We start from the raw sequence: 9,723 nt of genomic DNA, 5'->3' as shown, positions 1-9,723 counted from the left end.
CGCAAGGCTCGGCTGGTCGCAAAGGGCTATGCATAGAGAGAATGTGTGGATTTTGAAGAGGTGTTTGCGCCTGTGGCACCATGGAGACAGTGCGCTTGTTCCTTGCTCTGGCCGCGCACTCCGGGTGGGAAGTGCACCATATGGATGTCAAGTCTGCTTTTCTCAGTGGAGAGCTGGCCGAAGAGGAGTAGCTGGGAAGGAAGCTCATGTGCTGAAGTTAAGAAAAGCACTCTATGGTCTACGGCAGGCCCCGATGGCATGGTATGCTAAAATGGACTACACCCTCGGCGCACTCGGGTTCAGTAGAAGCCCGCTGGAGCACGCAGTTTACAGGCGCGGGGACGCACGCTCCTACCTGATTGTGGGCGTGTACGTCGATGATCTCATCATCACAGGCACCGATGCAGGTCACATACTGGAGTTTAAGGATCAGATGCAGAAGCTCTTCAAGATGACAGACCTCGACCTTCTCAGTTACTATCTGGGCATTGAAGTAACACAATCCAAGGGAGTGATAACTCTGTGTCAGCGTGGCTATGCAGAAAAGATCCTGGAGCTATCAGGGATGAGTGGCTGCAATCAAAGTCACACACCCATGGAGTGCAGGCTGAAACTGAAGAAAGAAGATGAAGGGAAGGCTGTTGGTCAATCTCTGTACCACAGTGTCATTGGAAGTTTGAGATACCTGGTACACACAAGGCCAGATATCACATACGCCGTGGGCATCGTCAGCAGATTCATGGAGAAGCCAACCACAACGCATTGGGCAGCTGTGAAACAAATTCTCAGATACATTCAGGGCACTTTGAACTATGGCTGCCATTATGTACATGGAGGAAGCAGCGCGCTGCTGGGGTATAGCGACAGTGATCATGCAAACGATCAGGGAGATCGCAAAAGCACATCAGGAAATGTGTTTTTCCTTGGAGAGAATCCCATCTCTTGGACATCTCGGAAACAAAAGGTAGTGGCGATCAGCTAGTGTGAGGCTGAAATAATATGTGGCTGCCGCGGCGGCAACCTGTCAGGGCCTTTGGCTGAGCAGACTGCTTTGTGAGATGAAAGGAGAAGAGCCAACAAAGTTCAAACTGTTGATCGACAACAAGTCAGCCATCGCAACAAGCACATAGATGTAAAATATCATTTCATCAGGGAGTGCATTAATTGAGCAAGAACAGGTGGAGGTCGATCATGTTCGGACAGACTACCAGCTGGCAGATGTGCTGACCAAGGCACTCGGACGCGTGCGTTTCGTGGAGATGCGGCAGAAGCTCGGGGTCAGAGAAATCAGCAAGACACTCTGAGCTTAAGGGGGAGATATGTTGGCATAAGCTCGCGCGTTGCATGGCTGTGTAGGGTAGTTCATTTGCTTTCTCTGTTATTGTAATATAATGTGTGTGCTGGGGTGATGTGAGTGACCCGCACATGCACGTAGATCCTAGAGAGCGCGTTTTTCTCTCTTGGTGGACGATCACGTGTGACTTGGTGTCGTGGGATGGCGTGGCCATCTCGGATCATAGCGAGTCCATCGGAAGGTAGCTAGCTTCTCGTTGTAACCAGCGTGTAGAGAGGAAACGGGATAACAGAAAAGCTGCGAAGTTTGAGCGGCAGGAAAAACTCTCTCTCTCGTATTCCCTCTCGAGTTCGTCTTCTCTCTTCCTCCTCAGAATTCGAGTGAAGACTTAGTGTGTACTCCAAGGAAAGAGGATTCCGGAATCCGGACGTATACGACAGACAGAAATAGACGTGTGTTGAATGGCTTCCGGAATCCATACGTATGCGGTGGCCTGGAGACCGTCCGAATATGGATTATTGGCAAGGCAGGCTTGTTCATTTCGTTATTCGTACATGCCATAATGGCCTGTAGAACATACATGCTCTGATGATGAGCACCATCACATGAAGCATCTGCTACCGATGAGTTCTTTCTTCTTTGGTTAATGAGCTCTTGGCCTCTTGGCCAAAATTCGAGGATTTCTTGTATGTTTCCAAATGTTATCAGGCCAGACAACATTGTTGCAAAGCCAAAATGATGGAGGATACTTTTGTTCAGTAATTATTAGTACGATGTGATGTCCGGAAAGCAGCTCCATTGTTGATTGTGTCCTGAATGCATGCAGTCCATCTGACTAACTTTGAATAACAATGATATGGCTATCACTTTTGAGAGCACTTTCCCAATGTATATATATGGAAAATACATTTCAGAGTTGTATAATGCCTCTGCCTCACGTCTTTGCAAGATATGTTAACTTGCAAAAACGTGTTATATTATGTTAATTAGGAGGGGGGGGATGGAATTGGCCCTTAGGGTATATGGGTCCTTGATGGATGATCAATCCATTCGAAGAAATTAGCATCGCAACTTTGTCCTGACACAAGAAGACCCAATCTCTTCAACATACTCACACATACACTGAAACTTGGGAAAAGGAAGTTGCATCCTCAGAATGCGGTCAAAAGAAGATACATCCTCAGAATTGTGTGGTACTAAAACCCAAGGAATTTAGGAACTGCTTCGTGCTACCTCGGCCTGGCCATGTCAGGTTTATATACACTCCCCACAAATGGAGCTGAAAAGCACCTACAATCCTATCAATGCTGCTGCCGAGCACGGGACCCAGGGATCGCAGTGAAGCTTCCGGTGTCAGACATGTAATAGTGATTGTAGTTGATCCTCGTGACCAAATCCGCGAGATGGGGAAAGTGGCCCACGTTCAGCTTGAAAGATAGGATCTGCAAAGGGATTTCAGCAGTAAATCTACTGACACATAAATTTTGGACAACATAAGGGATCATCAAATTTTGCCGAAGTAGGTAGAAGCATACCCTCAAGAGGAACACGACGCACTCGTCGAATTGCTTCTCGATCCGATCCAACTCCATCTCGCATCTTGCCCTAACAGATGCCGCGGTCCCTCCGGTGCCGAGAGTTTGCTCCACATTGTGGAAGTCTAACGCCAATCCCAGTATAGTCTTGACTCGACTGGCGATCAGAGCCCACTGAAAACACACGGGAAATAAACACTCTTAGCAATAGTTCAGAACTTCAAGCCTGACATTGATTTTTGTAAGAATAACATGTTCTCACCAACTTATCCGAGGCCACAAAGCATTGTCTCTGAATAGAAGAAAGATATGCCTCATGAACTTCCATGACTTCATCTAATGTAGTAGCAGATGCCATGCCATCACAAAGCTCAGTCCACGCACTATGATACACCTTCTCAAAAAGAAACGAGTTCAAATTGAGACAGCCATAGCTTCTTACAATGAAATAAATCTAACCCGTCTCAACTCACTCGGTCCATGACATATTGATGAAATGCATCGACAAAATGGAGGAGCTTCTGCCCTACTATTAAGTGTTGTTTAAAATTAGGCGTCGTGCTGCCTCTGCCCTGCCAAAGGAAAATGGTTGATACATCAGAATGAAGCTCACACATTGGCAAGATAGAGTGGATCCAATTATCCAACACCAAACAGTAAACACTATAGTAACTGCACAAAAAAAGTAGCACGAGATGATCTGATGGCAGAGTACCTTCCACATCCACTTTCGGGTTTCGTCCAAAACAAACTTTGCACGCTTGACTTTCAGTAAGAACCCCATGACCTGGTCCAGCAAAATGACCAAAGCCATCATTTACATGCAGCCCTGTTAAATACTTGCTGTAAAAATAATTACCTTATTATACTTCTTCAGAGCCTCTGTATTGGCAATTAGATCAAGAGGCCAAGACACCTGTCACAAAAAGAATGCATGAAAACTGTCACACACAGAAAATGATACAGATAATCCCTGTAGTTATTGGGAAATACCTTATATGTGAAGTTAAGTACATCAAGCGCATCGATGCGAAAACCCTGTGCACGACCTTTTCTGGAAGTTGGTGCACTTTCCTCATCATATCGTGTGTCATGCTTTGCTAATGAAACAACCAACGAATCTGGAGCGGTTAGGAGCATTTTATCAGCTGAATATCTTATGGATTCCTGCAAGTCAGGGACTAATGTAAGAGTAATGATGGACATAGATATCAGTCAAAACGTAGATTTGCAAAGTATCACGTGCAACAAAGTATTCAGCTCAAAATCATCGTCCCAGGAATTTCCTTTATCGAGCTTATCAAAAATTGTTATCAGAAACTGCTGCAGCATGTCACCTGAAAACTCGCGTTGGATTATTCGAAGCATATTGAAATCATTACTCATTGTCAAAAGAATATATATTTCTCAAGTGAAGGCTACTCTTCTGTCCAATGGAAAATTTTGTCGGGGAAAACACAGCAAAAGGTTAAATCCACTGGATGGCACACCTGATCCTAGCAAATAGATAGCTCGTAATACAAGCAGTTCATCCATTAATCTCCATTCACCCATTAGCTTGCACAGGATTTGCTTGCCAATGTGATCCACCTAACGAAGAGGAAGAAAGCACAAAACAGTTATACAGATGAACTAACAAGAAATGGAATGTGAGTATAAGTATGGATCAGACCTGTTTCTTTATACATTTAGAAAGGCATTCTTGGATAATACCCACTGGATGAAGAGGGTCTTTCAAACTCATGCTCTGAATAAACTTCAGAACTCGTGATGCAAGTGTACTATCTTTCTGCAAAGGTAAAATCTCCGACAACGGGGCATTTTCCTGAAGGGCAATGTGGTCATAGGCTTATAGCTAACGAGAAAACATGAAGAACAAAAAGAATACTACAGAAGCAACTCTTACAGTTACACAAGGAAGAAGAGTCGGAAATGCATAAAGTTCCTCGAGGGTCCTTCTATCATCCTCTTGACGAACATATTCCAAATCATCAAACCGAAAACCAAATTTAAAATCAGTTCCATCTAGTCTGGGAAAAGATGGTGTAGGCTGTGTATCGCCACAGGTGCTAGTTCCAGCAGATTGGCGATCGCCAAATATAGCACTCCGCATGTTATCATCATTCAATGGAGGAAGGTTAAAACTTGTAGAGATATTCAAATCACTCCAAGAATTTGGATTCCTCTGCAGTACATCTCCGCAAGCAGTGATGGCTGTATTTTCATAGCAACATGGACTGAAAGGCATTTCTACTGCATTGGAAGATACATCTTGCAGGTATCCATGAACAAATATTGGATCCCCCGTAACAGCATCTTTGGACAATGTTTTCTCCATACCATCATATTTTCTTCCTGAGATAGCACCTCTTAAGAGCTTTAACCAAGTCTTCTCGGAGCAATTTTCTGCACATGCCTCTTCCATTCCTTGTGCGTCACTCTTACACTCCAAAAAAGCTTGGACAACTGGAGCACTACCAGCACGCAGCCTTCTTAAGAATTCATAAACATGGTCACCATTCTCTAACAGACCAGATAGGCATATCAAGAAAATCTCAGACAAAGATAAGAGGCCCATTTCGCGAGCATCATGTCCAAACTGGCCTGCAGATTTTGTAAGAGCATCTTGACATCTTAAATGCCCGTTTTGAATATCAGATCTTAATACGTCTGGCCAATTCTGTCGACTACTGTGATTGAAACGTTGATCAACATCAAAACCATTTGTGCCATCATGAGTTAATATGGTGTGTGCTCTGAACATGCTGAACAAGCTGAAATGATTTTCCAGCAGATACAATGGGCCTTGCGATATCCTTCAAGAACACCGGGCATAGTATATCCGTGTAACCTTGATTACTGGTTTTCAAGCAAGCTCCTGTATTACTTGGTTCCTGTTTGCTTGATTCCTTTGTCCTGATAGACTCACTGTCAGTTAGGGTTGATGAATTGTCAGATCGTGGTCCTCTTACTCTGAGCATATAGCTCATTTCCCAGAAGGCTGGTTGATCTATCGTAACTGCATTATTTGCATAAAAGAACATCTACATCACAAATGAAAACAGAAAACGTTTAAAGTTCAATCAGCAATGCAAAAATGGAAAATCCTACAGGATTATAATAAACTGGTGCAATCAAATGTAATGTTTACTGTGTGACATGACAAAGTAAGTTAGTAACCTTCCAGCAGTCAATTTAAAACCCAAATGATAAGTGTCACACGTGTGGCATGAAGCGTTCCGGCCCTGACGTTTTTTTAAACTAAAGTTGCCATCCGAAAAGAAAAAACAAAACAAAAAAAAAACTGAAACTTGCCATCCGAAAAGGAAGTTGCCATGCTTTAGAACTAAAGTTAAAATCCTCGCGTCACTAAACTTGCCATAAAAAACATTGAGAGTTGCCATGTGTTTGCGTCACACGTATGGCACTTATCAGGGTCCTTTTAAAAAGGGTTATATGACTTACAAAACTAAAGCATTGGCCCAAGAAAAAGTAACATTTCAGACAACAAAGAACAATAATCTCATACCACAAAGGGCTATGCAATACAGATAAGTTGCTCCTCTAACATGGTGTCAGATCCCAGGTTTAGAGTTTTTCTTTTTTTCGACACCGCAACTCGTCTCTTCCTGATCTAATTCGTCTTGGTCTCGATTTCCTCTCTCTCGATCGATTATCAGTCTCTTTTCCACACAACCAGCATAGATCGATCGATTCTCTCAATCCTCAAACAAGAATGTGCATAAGTATGCATGTTCAAAAATGGGTTGAGTTCAAGCCGTGAAAACTGTACTAACTCGGTTTACAATCAAAGAAGGAAACTGAACTAGGCTAATTGTTTCTACGATTTCACCTGAAACATTTTTTGAACAGGCCTATGGATAAGCATATATAAAGGTAATATTTATATGGGGTCAGGAACCTAGACAGTCGACCAAAACATATGAGGAAACAAATAATTATTTATGTCTTTGTAGAAGTCTACAAGGTTTACAGCATATAACAAATTAAGAATGACACTCTCCGGTTAAAGTTCTAGATTGAGGAATGGAAGTACCGTATGCTAGTGTTCCAGTGTTTGACAAGCAGATATATTTGAGTAATTTCTTATGCTATAAATCAGTTACAAGAGATGTTCCTTCAATACCTCTTCATAAGGGTCATCAAGAATACCATCATAAAGCCAGGAATCAAGGCACTGAAGATAAGGTAATAAGGTTCCAGCAAATATCACTAGCAGCATATGATATGGCTCACCCTACAATTTAGATTTAAAATCAAGGTTAGTGAACATTGTGAAAAGAAGCATAAACAGATAGATTTTGGACAATTAGGCCCTGCTGCAACCTCGCCATCTTCCACAAGACAGACTTCATTTAACTTTTTAAAAATATGGTTCACAACATGGACTGCCACTTCACTAGATGCAATGTTTGCTCAGAACCCCAAAAGCTGTCTGGCACAGCTCCATGCACAACTTGATACAGATGTTCTGCTCCCGAACATAAACTGCAAGGAATTTTACAGCATTGGTGAATAATGGCTACACATTTAGTTTAGAATGTAAAATGCTAAATTAACATGAAAACACCGGAATTGCTACTCAAAATATGAGTTGTCATTTATATTCCTTTTTTCCCTTGAAGAACTAACCAAAAAGGAAACAGAGTCGCTAATTTCCGTAAAAATATTGAACTGCAAAAACAACTTATATTTAGTTACAGGGGTTGTATTAACCTTCACTACCAAAGGTGAACACATACATTAGTAGAACACAAAACATGGAGGTCCTTGACATCAAGGTATCATACAGAAGTATACCTTGACATAGAATCAGTTAAAGCCAAAAGAGTCACAGTCCGATCAACAGAAAGAAACGACTTCTCTTCCTCCTTGAGAGCTGCTTCCCGGAGCCTCTGGCGTCCAAATGAAGACAGACATTAGAACAGCACAAAAAAATCATCTGCTCACACTAGATGAGAAACACACACAAGGCCTGAACTGCCATCTCACCATAAGCCATGAATCGACCGCACTAGCAAACGCACTCAATGTCGGAGTCCCGTGACCGCACGACCTAACCTTCCCAACAAAGAGCTCCGCTCGCTTCAAGCATGTCGCCGCAAACAGAAAGGGCTTGAGCACGGAGCCGAGGCTCGCCCGCGAGAGATGCGACACATACGTCCCAGGTTTCTCGCAGTAGGCCGGCACATTCTTGTCCCAGTAGAGCAAGGGCGTGTCGAAACGCTGGAGCACCTGGAAGACACTTTTGACCTGCAAATGATAGACGGCAGTACAGTCCTCAAATCCCAGTACAGTGCACAGGCACGAACCTGAAGAAGTGGCGCACCAACCCGCAGAAGGAAACCCTTACCAGCTCATGCTCGTCCGCCCTCGAGGCCGGCGCCGGCGCCGCGTGAGGAAGGCCCTTGGAGACGCTGAGCTGGAGCAGGTGTATGAAGCTTTCGAGGACAGGGGTCTCCAGGTACCCTGTGGGTTGCTGAGGAAGAACCATGGATGCAGGGGCCATGGGGTCTCCAGGTACCCTATCTGACCAGTAGGTTGAGGTCTGAAACCAGCTCGTCCCGCCGCCGAGCAAGGTTCTCCCTCCAACCACGCGCCCGCGCTCGTCCCGCCATAGCCAGCGCTCTCCTCCTCACCGGTGGAGTCGCTCGAGCCGGCTGCCGGGCTCCCACTTCACAACCCCGCACAAAGACCTAGTAGGTCTCGGTACCCACCAGCCAGCCACCACCAAACCCGCAGCAGATCCGCTTGCGTTGCCCCGCCGGGCCTCACCGACCTTCCGCCGTAGCCGTCTCATACGCCCGAAGCCGCACCCGCCGGTTTGTGGCCTCCAAAAGAATTGGGGGTTCAGTTGAACTGAATCCCCCATGGCCCCTGCATCCATGGTTCTTCCTCAGCAACCCACAGGGTACCTGGAGACCCCTGTCCCCGAAAGCTTCATACACCTGCTCCAGCTCAGCGTCTCCAAGGGCCCTCCTCACGCGGCGCCGGCGCCGGCCTCGAGGGCGGACGAGCATGAGCTGGTAAGGGTTTCCTTCTACGGGTTGGTGCGCCACTTCTTCAGGTTCGTGCCTGTGCACTGTACTGGGATTTGAGGACTGTACTGCAAGACCAAAGTGGTCACTACAATTCTTAGCCACCTGGTTTAAGTGCACCTCCTTAAAGCCTTTGTCAGTCTTCACTCCACTAGCAATGAGCTCTACAAATCGACGTAACATGAAACCAGACATTGGAGATGTCCAACGCAATGGGTGATTCCCACCACCATGCCCACCATCAGCCCCCATCTCAGCCATCACTTCTATGTACAAAGCAAACAAAGGAATCTGATTACGTAAGAGTATATAAAGTATTTAAAATGGAGCTGAAATAGTGACATAAAAGATTTAAAATGGAGCTGAAATAGTGACATAAAAGAATTAAAATGGAGCTGAAATAGTGACATAAAAGAATTAAAATGGAGCTGAAACCTAAAAGAATTAAAGTGGAATTAAAATAGTGACATAAAAGAATACATAATACATAGTACATCTTAGAATGCATATTACATCACTAATGGCAAACATATGCCCAGCCCAACACTTGAGCTCTAAACATGAGAATTACCCCTATTGGCAAACATATGCCCAGCCCAACCATCTCTAATTTGTGACCAGGTTCTATTATCATTTTCTATGTCAATAACACCACCAGAGGCTGGATTCCCAGTCCAAGTGTGCTCCGGTGGTACAAAATCGTCCTCTCCCCACTGAAGTATCCAATTATGAAGAATGCAGCAAGCTAGTACAATTTTGACTTGTGATGGATAAGGGTGGTGAGGCTTGTTGTCCACAATACTCCACCGGTTCTTGAAAGCTGCAAATGCCCTTT

At 44.5% G+C, this 9,723-nt stretch overlaps 1 pseudogene; it reads right to left on the bottom strand.

Annotated features, from left to right (window-relative positions):
* Nucleotides 1–2,315: 2,315 nt before the first annotated feature.
* Nucleotides 2,316–8,359, bottom strand: LOC123395345 (annotated as a pseudogene).
* Nucleotides 8,360–9,723: the final 1,364 nt, after the last annotated feature.

Source organism: Hordeum vulgare, chromosome 5H, assembly GCF_904849725.1.
Source record: "Hordeum vulgare subsp. vulgare chromosome 5H, MorexV3_pseudomolecules_assembly, whole genome shotgun sequence".
NCBI classification, from domain to species: Eukaryota; Viridiplantae; Streptophyta; class Magnoliopsida; order Poales; family Poaceae; genus Hordeum; species Hordeum vulgare.
Note: the sequence above shows the minus strand (reverse complement) of the source record. Positions and strands in the feature narration are given on the sequence as shown.